This window comes from Eubalaena glacialis, chromosome 3, assembly GCF_028564815.1.
Source record: "Eubalaena glacialis isolate mEubGla1 chromosome 3, mEubGla1.1.hap2.+ XY, whole genome shotgun sequence".
Classification (NCBI taxonomy): Eukaryota; Metazoa; Chordata; class Mammalia; order Artiodactyla; family Balaenidae; genus Eubalaena; species Eubalaena glacialis.
This window is the reverse complement of record NC_083718.1, coordinates 104,394,861-104,407,681: the sequence shown is the minus strand read 5'-3', so window position 1 is coordinate 104,407,681 and position 12,821 is coordinate 104,394,861. Positions and strand designations below refer to the sequence as shown.

The window sequence follows — 12,821 nt, the reverse complement described above, 5'->3', positions numbered from 1 at the left end:
TTCAAGTTCTTTGCCCATTTTTTAATTGAGTTGCTTATCTTTCTGTTTTTGAGTTGCAAGAGTTCTTTTCATATTATGAATGCTAGATCCTTATCAGATACATGAATCACAAATATTTTCCCCCATTGTGTAGGTTGTCTTTTCACTTTATTGTTAATGGCCTTTGATACACAAAAGTTTTTAGTCTTGGCGAAAGCCAATTTACTTATTTTTTTCTTTTATTGTTCACGCTTTTGGTGTCATTTCTAGAAACTCACTGCCAAATTCAAGGTTATGACAATTTGTGACTATGAAGAAGAGGAGGAAGCTTTGCTGTCTACATCTTTGCCTTAGCCTTCTCTTTCTACTTACACAGAGCCTAGAGATCAGCCAGAGGTGAAAGCTTAGGGTATTCTTAGATCTTTTCTGTATACGTATTCTGTTCTGGGCATATGTGTGGCTTTCTAAATTCCTCAGTATATGCTATTCATGGCTACTTTGGAATGCCCTTATTTCCCAAAGAAACTCTCTCTCAAGCCTTTCCTCCCAGGCTTTCAGTGCTCTGTTGTATGCCTCAATCACAATCCTTTGTCACTGGTTACTGGGTGTTTTTTGTCCACCTTACAACATTTTCAAGGAATGTCTTTTGCATTTCTTCCATGAATGTGTTCTGACTTAGGTGAAACAAAGACCACAGACAGGATAGAACAGACATAAAAAAAATCTGCTCTTCCGCCTCCAGAGCAAGGACCAGAGCCCAAAACTGAGAACATAGGCTACCCTCCTCGAGACCACCACTGATATTGGGAGGTGGTGGAGAAAAGGCATGTAAAAATGTCACAAAAGTTTCCTACCATTTTAAATTTGCCTTTTTCTTCATTCAACATATGCTTGATTTTTTGCCATTTCTGTGGAGTGATGAGCCCATGGAGCTGCCAACTCTGCCATTTTCCCAACCATTCATCTGCTTCTATTTTTTTTTTTTTAGTTAGACAAGAGTAATGCCATCAGCTGAAAAAAGAGATGTGAGATGAAGTTTTGGAGGTTTGGGACCAGGTATAAAGTGTGAAATGGAATCTTGAATACTGAGAGAGTTAGTATAATGGAAAACAGTGTGATTGTCTGAAATCATGAGTGAACCTATTAGGTTCACTGTTACGTGTTTAGAGTGAAACCAGTTAGTATAATAGCATAGTGTTCTTTAGTTACACATATCATGCATACTATAGACAGAGAGATAGATATGAACTAGGATTTGGGTTTTGATAAAAAGTGAGAGGCAAGGAATTTGAAGTTACATACAAAGAGGTAGCTGTAATGAAAGATTAATCATTGAGTTTAAGTTGGGTAAGGAAGAAAGTGAATAAGTGAGTGGCCAAAGAGAGTGAAAATGTTGAGGATCAATGAATTTTACATTCCAGTTGAGTCATAGGATTGTTGGATTCAGGCTTTAAGAGAGAAAAACCTGGGAATACTGGAATGTAGTTGGAAAGTGTGATATTTGAAACAGATTACAAAGTTGAGGGCACCATCCCTTGTTATTTGAGCAGTAGGTCAGAACCTCCAAACTGCGTATACACACTATTTCAACTTCATCATGTATCACAGGGGTCCCCAATCCCCGAGCCGTGGACTGCTACCGGTCCGCGGCCTGTTAGGAGCCAGGCCACACAGCAGGAGGTGAGCAGTGAGCTGGCGATCAAAGCTTCATCTGCCGCTCCCCATCGCTCCCATTACCGCCTGAACCATCCCTCCACCCGTCCGTGGAAAAATTGTCTTCCAGGAAACTGGTCCCTGGTGCCAAAAAGTTAGGGACTGCTGATGTATCACTCTTCCTCCCATCTGTTTACTACGCTTCAGCCCTATTGGCCAATTTGTGTTTTTTGTTTTTTGTTTTTTCTTTCCTGAATATACCTCGTTCTTTTCTCTCATAAGAACTTGACCTTACTTTCTCTTCAACATGGAACACCCTCTGTCCAAATCTTTAAATGACTCACTCTAAAGAAAATCACAGACAAGTTTTCTCTGACCATCCAACTTAAAGTCTTCTCCCCTCAATACCCCTCCTTACACATGTGTGTGTGCATGCACACACACACACACACACACGTTTTTTTCATGTCACTCTGTTTTACTTTATTTGAATCACTTATAATGATCAAAAATTGGGGAGGGTTTTTTATTTACTTATTATTTTCTGTCTTTTTTCTTATATACTTCTCTAAACAAAATGTTAGCCCTTGATTAGCAAAAGTCCTGTCAATTTGAATTTTCTCTGCATGACAAATAGAACAGGTAGGAGTGAAAAAAGAAATTAAAGAATGCAAAAGTCTGAAAAGATAGACACTCCTGTGCACAGTGAATGGGTATACCATTTCATCACATCCTTGATATAGTTTTCCAATTTTTATTTTAAAAATTGTGGCTAACTTAGTAAATGATAAATGCTATCATGTTATTTATACATTTAATTTTTTTATGTTTGCAGAAATGTGATCCATCACCAAAAATCTGGTTGCAATCGGAATTACATGAAATATTCTTCTATATATGCATACATATTTATTATATTTCATTCAGTCAGTGAGAAATTAAGCTTATTATCTGATTCTTCTAAAAATATTTTGTATTACTTATAGAATTCCTGTCTTTCAAATGTGCTGTTATATAATTGAGCTAATACCTGGGATACATTTGTAGCTTTTTTTTTTTTCTTAAAGCAGAAGTATTATGAATCTGGCAGAATTCATAGACTTCCTTTTCTCTAAAGAATGAAAACATTTATTATTTCTGAATAACACCTTGCTTATTGCCTTTTGATGCCTTTGTTTTAGAAAAAAGAGAGTCGTTTATAGTCATTATTCACAAGGATAGATGAGTTTGAAAGTAGGTTTTTATTGCCCACTTGAACTTAATGGATTCTAGCACATAGAATGAAATAGAGTTTACTCTGTGTCACTGACATTAAATTGGTAAGACTCACAGGACTCTCATCTGACGGCTTTGCTTGCCAATTTAAAATATGATCTTTGGATTACATCTGGCCCATTACTGATCATGCCTAGATGAAAACTCAGCCTTTCAAACTAATAAAACCTCATGGTCTGGACATTAATGTCTCATGTCAAACTGATAATTAGGGCTATGAAGTGCCTTCTGAAAAATCCTTATTTTTCATTCAGATCTGGTAAATCTTGGGTCAGATTGTCTACTGCTCAAAGTTATTTTAGTTGTTTTCTGTTGCAGACTCTTATTTGCTATAATTTGAGTCAAATGACTGCAAGCTGATCAACTATATTTATGTGATAAACCCTCAAATTAAAATGTATCTATTTTATCAATATAGAAATCACTTTACAATACTACCATAATTATCAATACCAGTCTGTAACCACATAATTTCAGATTAAGTATGTAAAAAAAAGTTTTGTTCAATAAAGTTTACAGGATCATAAAATCTTAGAACTAGAGACTATTTGGGGGAAGATCTCTAAAATCATATCAAGTGCATGAAGTGATAAATCATTGTAAAGCAGTTCAATTTATCATCATAAACTTATTTCACAAATTTGTTGAACATATTTGAAAGATAACAACACTATAGCTTCTATATTAGACCCTTGTTTATGATTTTTTTGTTGTTATACATTGACTATTATAGAAATAAACTATTTCAGGAGGAAATGTGGCTGAAGAGAATTTATTTTAATGTTCATGAGGTTACATAAAGAATGACAATGATAGGTTTTTCATGAACCACAGGTAGGAGGCTACATAAGATACAAAACTGAAGTTAAGAAGCCACACATTTCAAATGTGTGAATGGATTGAAAAAAAGATTAGTACACAGTACATTAAAAAATAATCAAAATTTATTAAAGTCATAGGCATTGAGCAGTCACTGTTAATATGAAAATAAATTAGATTTGCTCTCTTACAGAACTCAGTCTAGTAGGAGAGAAAGGAACACGAATGGATAATTAAAATGCAATGTTAGACATTTGATACAAGATGGCAGACTGGCCATGTGAAATCATTTACTCAATCTCCTGAATTCACATTCAAATGAGCAAAAGTATTATGTTTTAAAACTAATCTGAGAAAAATAAAGAGGAAGCACCATGGGATGAACTATGTCTACACAACTTAGGGGAAGAAAAAGAAAAGCAATATAATTCTATAACAAACTTAACAGACAAAATTCACATGTTACTATTATGGAAATATTATCCATCTGATTTATATACCTTTATGTGTTTATTGCTAATATTTTAATTGCTCCAATAAATCTTTCAGTAAAAACCTATGTTGCTCCAAATACCCAACCAAATTTGGCAATTGTCTTTTAAGGTTTCATGGAGATCTCCTTCCCATTGCCCCACTGCCACCTTCACCCGGTTTAATTGGAGCAGTGCTTCCTTAGGTCTAGTCCAAACACAAATACAGTATAAGTATAATCGAAAAAAGCAAAATAATGTAGGAAACTAAGGTAAATATATAAATAATTTTGTAATTAATATCCTGGAGAAACAAGAATATATTGCATCTATGAAATAAGAATGAAATACCTTTGGGGAATAATAAATTATAATAAAGAGCTCTTATAAATTATATATATAAAATAATGTATAATTACATAAACATATATATATATATATATAATTGTCTAGTAGAGAAATCAATCGATGGTTTGGAAAAAAAGACATCTTTTAGAAAGTTGAACAAAACCCAAGGATATGAAAATGTGATGAGAAAAAAAAAAAAAAAAGACAGAAGAGAGTATCAATTCCCAAAGTAAATACCAAATAGAATTTAGCAATATAGATAAGAGGGGAAATGGGGAGGGGAAATTAACAGAGATATATTACAAGAGAAATTTCCAGAAATGAAAAGGCTCACAAAATTTTCACTTGGTGAAGACCACACCTCTTGATGCATTGCAGAAAATTTTCAAAATATCAAAGATGAGAGAACATCCTAAAAAATTCCAGAAGGGAAAAGAAACAGATCAGTTACAAACAAGAATTAAATCATCATCAGACTTAATAAGAATAACTAGTAGGAAACAAGGAATAAAGGCCACTTAAAGACATGGGCAACATTGCTTCATTGTTGTATTCTCAGACAAACAGGAAAATTAAATCAATCTTGTATGAGAACCAAATAAATGTATTTTAGGTAATCCAAACTCTAAAATTTTAACTTATTTATGTCCTTTTTTAAAGTCATTTGAACATACATATAAGCAATTTTTTTAATAAAAGGAGGTAACCAAGGAAGATAAAGACATGGCATTCAGAAAACATCCAGATCCATCTATGAATCTGCTTAGTTGAAAATAGCTTCCTATTCCAGGATAGCATTTTTGTGGAGGCTTAAAATGCAATCAATCAGTTCAGATTATAAGATAGAAACAAAGGACATTCACAAATGAAATCTTACATATGTACCACATAAATGGGATGATTAATTCCTTTGAAAAATGTGAGAATATGGTAAAGAGAAGTGGTGGAATGAATAGAAGAAAATTCATTCAGCTACGACTATGATAACATTGAATTATATGAGTTCCTGATATTTTCTCTATAGTGAAGGAAACATAAAAATAGTATACTACCTTAATATTCACTGAAAAAATGTGTAGAGCGAATCAATTTATGTATATGAATTATAAGGACTAACAACGGTTAAAACATGAAATGAGAATTTAGTCAACATTGGCAAAATACAAGTTGCAGGTATAATTCGAAGAGGTTGAGAGATATGGTTGATTAAGGAGAATGAAGAGGACATGTAGAAGCACTAGTGTCCTCATCTTGAAAACTGAGAAGATAAAAGATATGATCTATTGTTGATAGAATAGCAAACAATTCTAGCATGGTATTTGAATTCGCTGGGAAAATCAGTGTAGTTGCTAAGATTAATATTATGAATAGATTTGTGCAAAACAGTACCATCCAGTTATCATGCTCTTTCACTCTCAAAAGTGTACAGATTTAAACAATAATGTGACACTTTAGTTATAAGTAATCCGAGATAGAGGAATAAAGATATAAATAAAGATATAAATGTTATTATAGTGATGGCAAAAATTTAAGTAGCCACCAGAAAACTGAATTTAAACATGAATATGAACATGAACATGGAGATCATAGATAGTGTAATTGTTGGAATGGGATGCTTTTTATTTCATTATAAAAATATAACTTTGGCTATCTATTTTGCTATTTTTGCTTTTTGCTATTCACTTTGTATCCAGTGTAATTTTTAGTTTGATTTTAACAAAATGTATTATGGTAATTGTCAAAGATATAGAAAATGGAACTCTCAGGCACTGTTGATAGAAATGTAAAATGGTACAACCAGTTTGTACCATCGGTTACAAACTCTTGGTTAGTTTCTGCTAAAGCAGAATATAATTAGGTCTTATTTCCCAGAAATTCCACTCCTGTATATGGAACACAGTTGAAATGGTATGAGACATGGACAAAAATATTTATGGGAGCATTTTTGTAATAGCACAAAACTTTTAGCAATCAAAACTCCATCGACTTCAGAATAGAAAATACATTGGGACTTACCCATTTTATCACACAATATGGAGCAAGAGAAGGACCAAGCTAGAACTACAGTTAACAGTATGGATGACTATCAAAAGCATAATGTCAAGTGAAAGAAGCTAGACATAAGAGACTACATAATTTATTATCCCATTTCATAGGTCAACTAGGCAAAACTAATATGTAGTGTTAGACATCAGGATATGCTTCCTTTCAGAGGGAAGGTAATAATGACTGGAAAGGGACACAAAAGGGGCTCTTGCAGTGCTGATAACATATTTCTTTATTTGGATAGAATTTATATGGATGTTTTCATAAAGTGATAATGATACACTGATGATTTGCATACTTTTCTGTATATATGTTAAATGTCAATAAAATATTTAAAAATATTAACAATATTAGTATATTAAAATAATATACTAATTTATACATAGAGAGATGAACAAAGTTTTGAGACAGAATAATAAATAACTGCCTAGGAGTATGTTTGAGTGAATGACAAGTGCAAGTGTTCCAGGAGGACAAGAGAGGGAAGGATGAGAAACTAAACAGAGGGAATCATGTTCAAGGTGAAATCATTGAGAAGAAACTACTTTTTAAAAAAAAATTTTTTTCCACTTTTATTTATTTTTTATTGAAGTGTAGATGATGTACAACATTATATGTTATAGGTATATAATACAGAGATTCACAATTTTTAAAAGTTATACTCCATTTATAGTTGTTATAAAGTATTGGCTATATTCCGTTTGTACAATATATCCTTATAGCTTATTTTATACCTAATAGTATGTACCTCTTAATCCACTACCCCTATATTGCCCCTCCCCCTTCCATCTCCCCACTGATAACCACTAGTTTGTTCCCTATATCTGTGAGTCTGCTTCTTTTTGTTATATTCACTAGTTTGTTGTATTTTTTAGATTCCACATATAAGTGATATCATACAGTATTTATCTTTTTCTATCTGACATTTCACTTTGCATAATGCCCTCCAAGTCCATCCATGTTGCTGCAAAAGGAAAAATTTCATTCTTTCTTACAGCTGAGTAATATTCCATTGTATAGATATATCACACATTTATCCATTCGTCCGTTGGTGGACACTTAGGTTGCTTCCATATCTTGGCAATTGTAAATAGTGCTACTATGAACACTGGAGGGCCTTTATCTTTTCAAATTAGCACCTCACACCTGTCAGAATGACTATGATCAAAAAGAACACAAATAACAAATGTTGGCAAGGATGTGGAGAAAAGGGAACCCTCATACACTGTTAGTGGAAATGTAAATTGGTGCTGCCACTGTGGAAAACAGTATGGAAGTTTCTCAAAAAACTAAAAATAGAACTACCATATGAACCAGTAATTCTACTCCTGGGTATATATCTGAGAAGAAACTATTTTTAAGTCCATCAGGGTATCAGTAGCTAAATTCTGATCAGAAAACAGATGGCCTGCAAAAAACCTAAAAATATCTTATTGGGAATTTTTCCAGAAAACATTTGATTCAGTAATTTGATATGTTTTATTTTTTAACTTTTTATTTTTACTTTTTTTGGATATAAAGACAAACCAGAGACTTGGGCCTTCAAACTTTTCCACAGTTGATCATACCTAGTTTGAAATGTGTTACCATCAAATCAGTTAGTGTTCTTCACTATTAGCTCTTCAATGGGTCAGAAGGCTGTGGGAAAAGAAGTTGAGAGTCTTGGCTCCATTTGTCACTGGCCTAATGAGGTGAGTGATAGACTCTGAAAAAGACCAGTGGATGGGTTGCTTGGCAAGCAGCCATTACCAACTCCTCATTAGGGCGTCTCACACAAATCTCCCCTAGAGTGAGGTGAACTGAATTTTCAGTCTGACCACTTATCAGTAATCTAGTCATGGGTTACTCTCAACTAATGTATCTTTATTTCTTCTCTTCTTGTGGATTACTATAATTATGAGGTGCATATGTTTGTATTTCCTAAAAGGGACAGTTTTCTCTCAACTAAGTTGAATATGCAATATTCGTATCAGCAAAATAAACACTCGAGCATTCTCTTCACAGATCATTTCTGAATTTTTAGATGTTAGAAAAAAATCCTGTGATGAGGCATATGAACTAAGAAATTGGAAAGGTGTAATTCTCACCTCCTATTAATCAGTTAGTAGTATTTAGCTTTATTTTGTCCCCTATGTGGTGCTGCAGTCCTATTCAATCTGACAAGTAGGATTTAAAGAAACAAAAAAGTATTTTTAGTGATCATTTCTTATGGAGCCTATGTGTTACATGAGGTTTTTGTTTTGTTTTGTTTTGTTTTGTTGTTTTGCCACGCTGCGCAGCATGCGGGATCTTAGTTCCTGGCCAGGGATCAATCCGTGCCCCCGGCAGTGGAAGCACGGATTCCTAACCACTGGACCACCAGGGAATTCCCAAGATTTTTATCTTGTAAAGCGATGTGACCAGTGCCTTCTTACTAGTGGTTAAATCTGGTGACGATAAACTCTTTCAGATTCATGTTGCAATAATAGCAAAATTATTTTTTGTGTAATTTCCTATTTTTCTGATAGAATAGTCCCCTTTATCAACCTTCCCCCCATTCCAAATAGCTAACATTTGCCGTGGGAAAGAAGGAGGTCCAGATGCATTAACTCAAGGTATGGACATTTGCATTTTACTGACCTGGTTCCTGTATATCTACTTTCTTGTTACTGAGAGAATGGAATGTTTTTTTTTTTTTTTTCAATACCATCTCCTCTCTCAAATAATGCAGATTCACTTTGGTTGGAACCAATTCTTCCCCAAGATTCATTAGTCCTGTGATAACTTCTCCTAGAAGTTTTAATGAGGTTTGACCTTCTCTTTTATTTTCTGTTCTGTGGTGCTGCCAGAGGCAGTTTAATAACAGGTGAGTTTCACCCCTAGTCTGAGTGTGTTTCAGCAGAGGTTGAAGTGATCTCTGTATGTCAGGTTGTTAAATCTGTAAAAAGCTATGTGATCTTTCAAACTGAAAGTCAGTACATCAAGGTGATATAGTTCTCCTTTCTCTTTTTATGGACCTCTATATATTTTGTTCCGGACAGCTCCGAAATACCAAAAGTGACCGCTTCCCCCCCCCCACTCATATATGGCCATCAAATATGCAAATACAAAAATTGTCAAAGTAAAATATTCTTGTCTTAAGCTTTGCAACCTTTCCAAGGCACTTCATAATTTAGTACCTCCATATGGACCTATGGGTTTAATAAAACTGCAATTACACTGCTTTAAAATATATTCACAGTTAGCAATGTTCTAGAGGTCTCATGCTGATTTGTTTCTTCAACATCAACTACAATTCAAAATACTTTTATTATGTGATAGAAGATATATATATGTATATTATCCAAATTCTTTTCCTAAATCTGAATCATTTCAGACTTCCTACCCTCCTCAGAAACCTACTTAATACAACTCAACGTTTCAAGAAAGTTTGTACTTATTTGGTTACATTTTATATTTAAATGTGTAATATCATTTTGCTCACTTATTTGATATTTATTAAATCCAAATATGTGCCTACTATGTAATCAGCTAAAGAATTGAAAAATGAACTATAAAGTTACCTTGAAATGATAACACTTTCTGTTTTGTTGAATTGTTTTTCTATTTTCTAATTGCAACATTCCTGGAATGTATGACATCAATACATTATTATATCATATATTTGATAAGGACTCCAATCCCTAAAGCCAATTTTATGAATATCAATTGATTGTCTGACTTTGTACATTATGATTCTGTACTTCAGAATAGTTTAAAAAACCTTCAGTATTATTAAAAGTTACATTTGGTTTCCAGACTGCCTAGCTCCTCACCGTATCACAGGTTAGTACTTTATCATCTTATAACTGAATTATTGAAGTAGTTCCCTAAAATATCTACCTAATCCCATTCTTTGAACCATGGTGCAATGGACAACGTTGGGGTTGTTTGATCAGATATTTTATTCTGAAAACTACCTCCCTCACTGGCAGGGCTGGATGCTGAGGAGCCATGTATCTGCTCAATGGCCCTGCCTGTGATTGGTCCAACAGTGGACACAAGACAAAATTGGCCTATCAGATTCTCTTTCCAAAGCATTTTAAATGTTGAATGTAGAGACTTAGTACCTCAATCATTTTAATGACAGTGTATTAGAAAGTCATATCCATTAACTCTCACAGTTGAGTTCTTCACAAATATCTTAATTTACATACTTCACAAGGCTTAGTTTTTCAGATCATCCTTGGGTTACATAATATACCTCAAAACTTGGCCAGTGTGTCCTTCTGTTGGCCTAAGAGGGGTTGATTTTTTTCATTTTAAAAATAAAATTAAAATAAAAACACTCGACTCAAATGTATTCCCCTAATATTGCCATCAGAGTAATCTATTTAGGAGAGTATTTCTCAACCAAGACTGCGCTTCAAATATGCTTGGGTAACTTTTTTCAAAATACGTATTCCTTGATTCTATCTTTAGAGATTCGGATTTAGTAGATAACGAGACACCATTATTCTAACCTGTACCTGAGGCTGTTGAAGACAAACTAAAATATGATTCTGATCATGTCACTCACTGCTTGTGGTTGACTTTAATAATGGCCACAAACCTTTGCAGCCCTCTCTTCAAGAGGTGGATCCCTCTTTGCACCCGCAGAGCCATGGTTTGTCTATCACTGAGACTTGTTTTGACCAATAGGTGACAGTGTGGCAATATACATACATTGTATACAGTGCTAAAAATTAGTATAAAATGAAGACTACTTATTATTTGCCTTCTGATTTTTTTCTTTAACTCCATTGCCCGTTATTGCTTGATAACTTACTTTATTTCCTAGTAATAGCACATGGCTTGTAATATAGCAAGATATTTATACCTTATGCTATTTCCTTTAAACTAACTTTCCTTCCAACATTCAGTAGCCAAATGTTACACATTCTTTAGACTTCTTGTTATTTCATCCAGAATGACTACCTTAAAACATGAAATTAGATGATATGCCCCATATCAGTTCTCACATATCACATTGATCTATTTCCATGTTAACACTGAATGTGCTATATTATAATTATTTTTAAGGATTATAATCAACAGTTAGTTTGTAGCTCCTTAAGGACAGGGGCCATGTTTATTCATTTTTGTGCCTGGCACAAAATGAATTATGATAAGTATTTGTTAAATGACACTATTATGGAATTTGGTAATCTGTAATCTAAGGTGTGAAGACTTAAAGAAAATGGAGGAATGCATTTATATTTATTGAGCCACTTCTACAATCCAGGAAGTATCATGAGAATTTAGCATGATACCACATGTAGGATGAATATTCAAGGAGTTCTCTATATGCTATATGGCAGAACTGCTTAGCTTCTATTTCCCCTACACGTTTCACATGCAAGTACACTATTATTTCCCACAATCCTGCTGACTGGTGGCCTAGCATGAATCTCATGGGTCAAAGCATGTTAAGGTATAATTGATTAACATATCAAGAAGCTGGCGAGAGCAAAACATTGAACCCTTCTCTATCATACTAGAGTCCTGTAGGACTTAGCTCTCTCTGCTACTTGAGTCCCAGCAAACTTCATCAAGGACCTTGAAAGGATGGTGGAAGTTACCTTGAATTTGGAAAGGATGGAGAAAAGACAAACCATCTTTTTTTTTTTTTTTTTCTGTTTTCAATTTTGGCCCCGCAGCTTGCAGGATCTCAGTTCCCCAACCAGGGATTGAACCAGGGCCATGGCAGTGAAAGTGCCAAATCCTAACCACTGGACCACCGGGGAACTCCCTGGTGGAGTTCTGGGGAGTTCAAATCAAACCATCTATTGATTGTCATTCAGCCACATGTTAAACTGAGAATTATATTTTCTGCACATTTGTCACACACACCAATAGATGAGACCATGGTAAGAGCAGAAAGCACCAGTTAGAAATCTATGAGGCTGCTGGGGGTGACAGGCTCATTTATGAGCAGGACCTGGCCTGGCTGCAACAGGCAGACATGGTCATGGCAACCATCCTTGTGTGTAGGCTATGAGTTGGGTCTGAGTGTGGCCCTCGATAAACAAATCCTGTGCCAGTTCCACCTGCAGTCTGGCCAAGGGTTTTCAGCCATGATCCAGGGGACAACAAATGCCTGGTGGTTCCAGGTGTGGGACTATGAAGAGGGAGGCAGTGGAGGCCATGCTGGATCCGTGCTGTGAGGCTGGTCCTTCCATGCAGGTGGTTGCCTCCCTGACCCAACATTTGCCTCAACCCCACCTTATTAAA

The 12,821-nt window shown here is 34.7% G+C and overlaps 1 non-coding gene across 1 annotated transcript; it reads right to left on the bottom strand.

Moving 5' to 3' along the window:
* Positions 1-12,262: 12,262 nt before the first annotated feature.
* Positions 12,263-12,334, bottom strand: TRNAE-UUC (transfer RNA glutamic acid (anticodon UUC)). Its single transcript has one exon. It is a non-coding gene; the product is annotated as a tRNA-Glu (tRNA).
* Between the last annotated feature and the right edge of the window lie 487 nt (positions 12,335-12,821).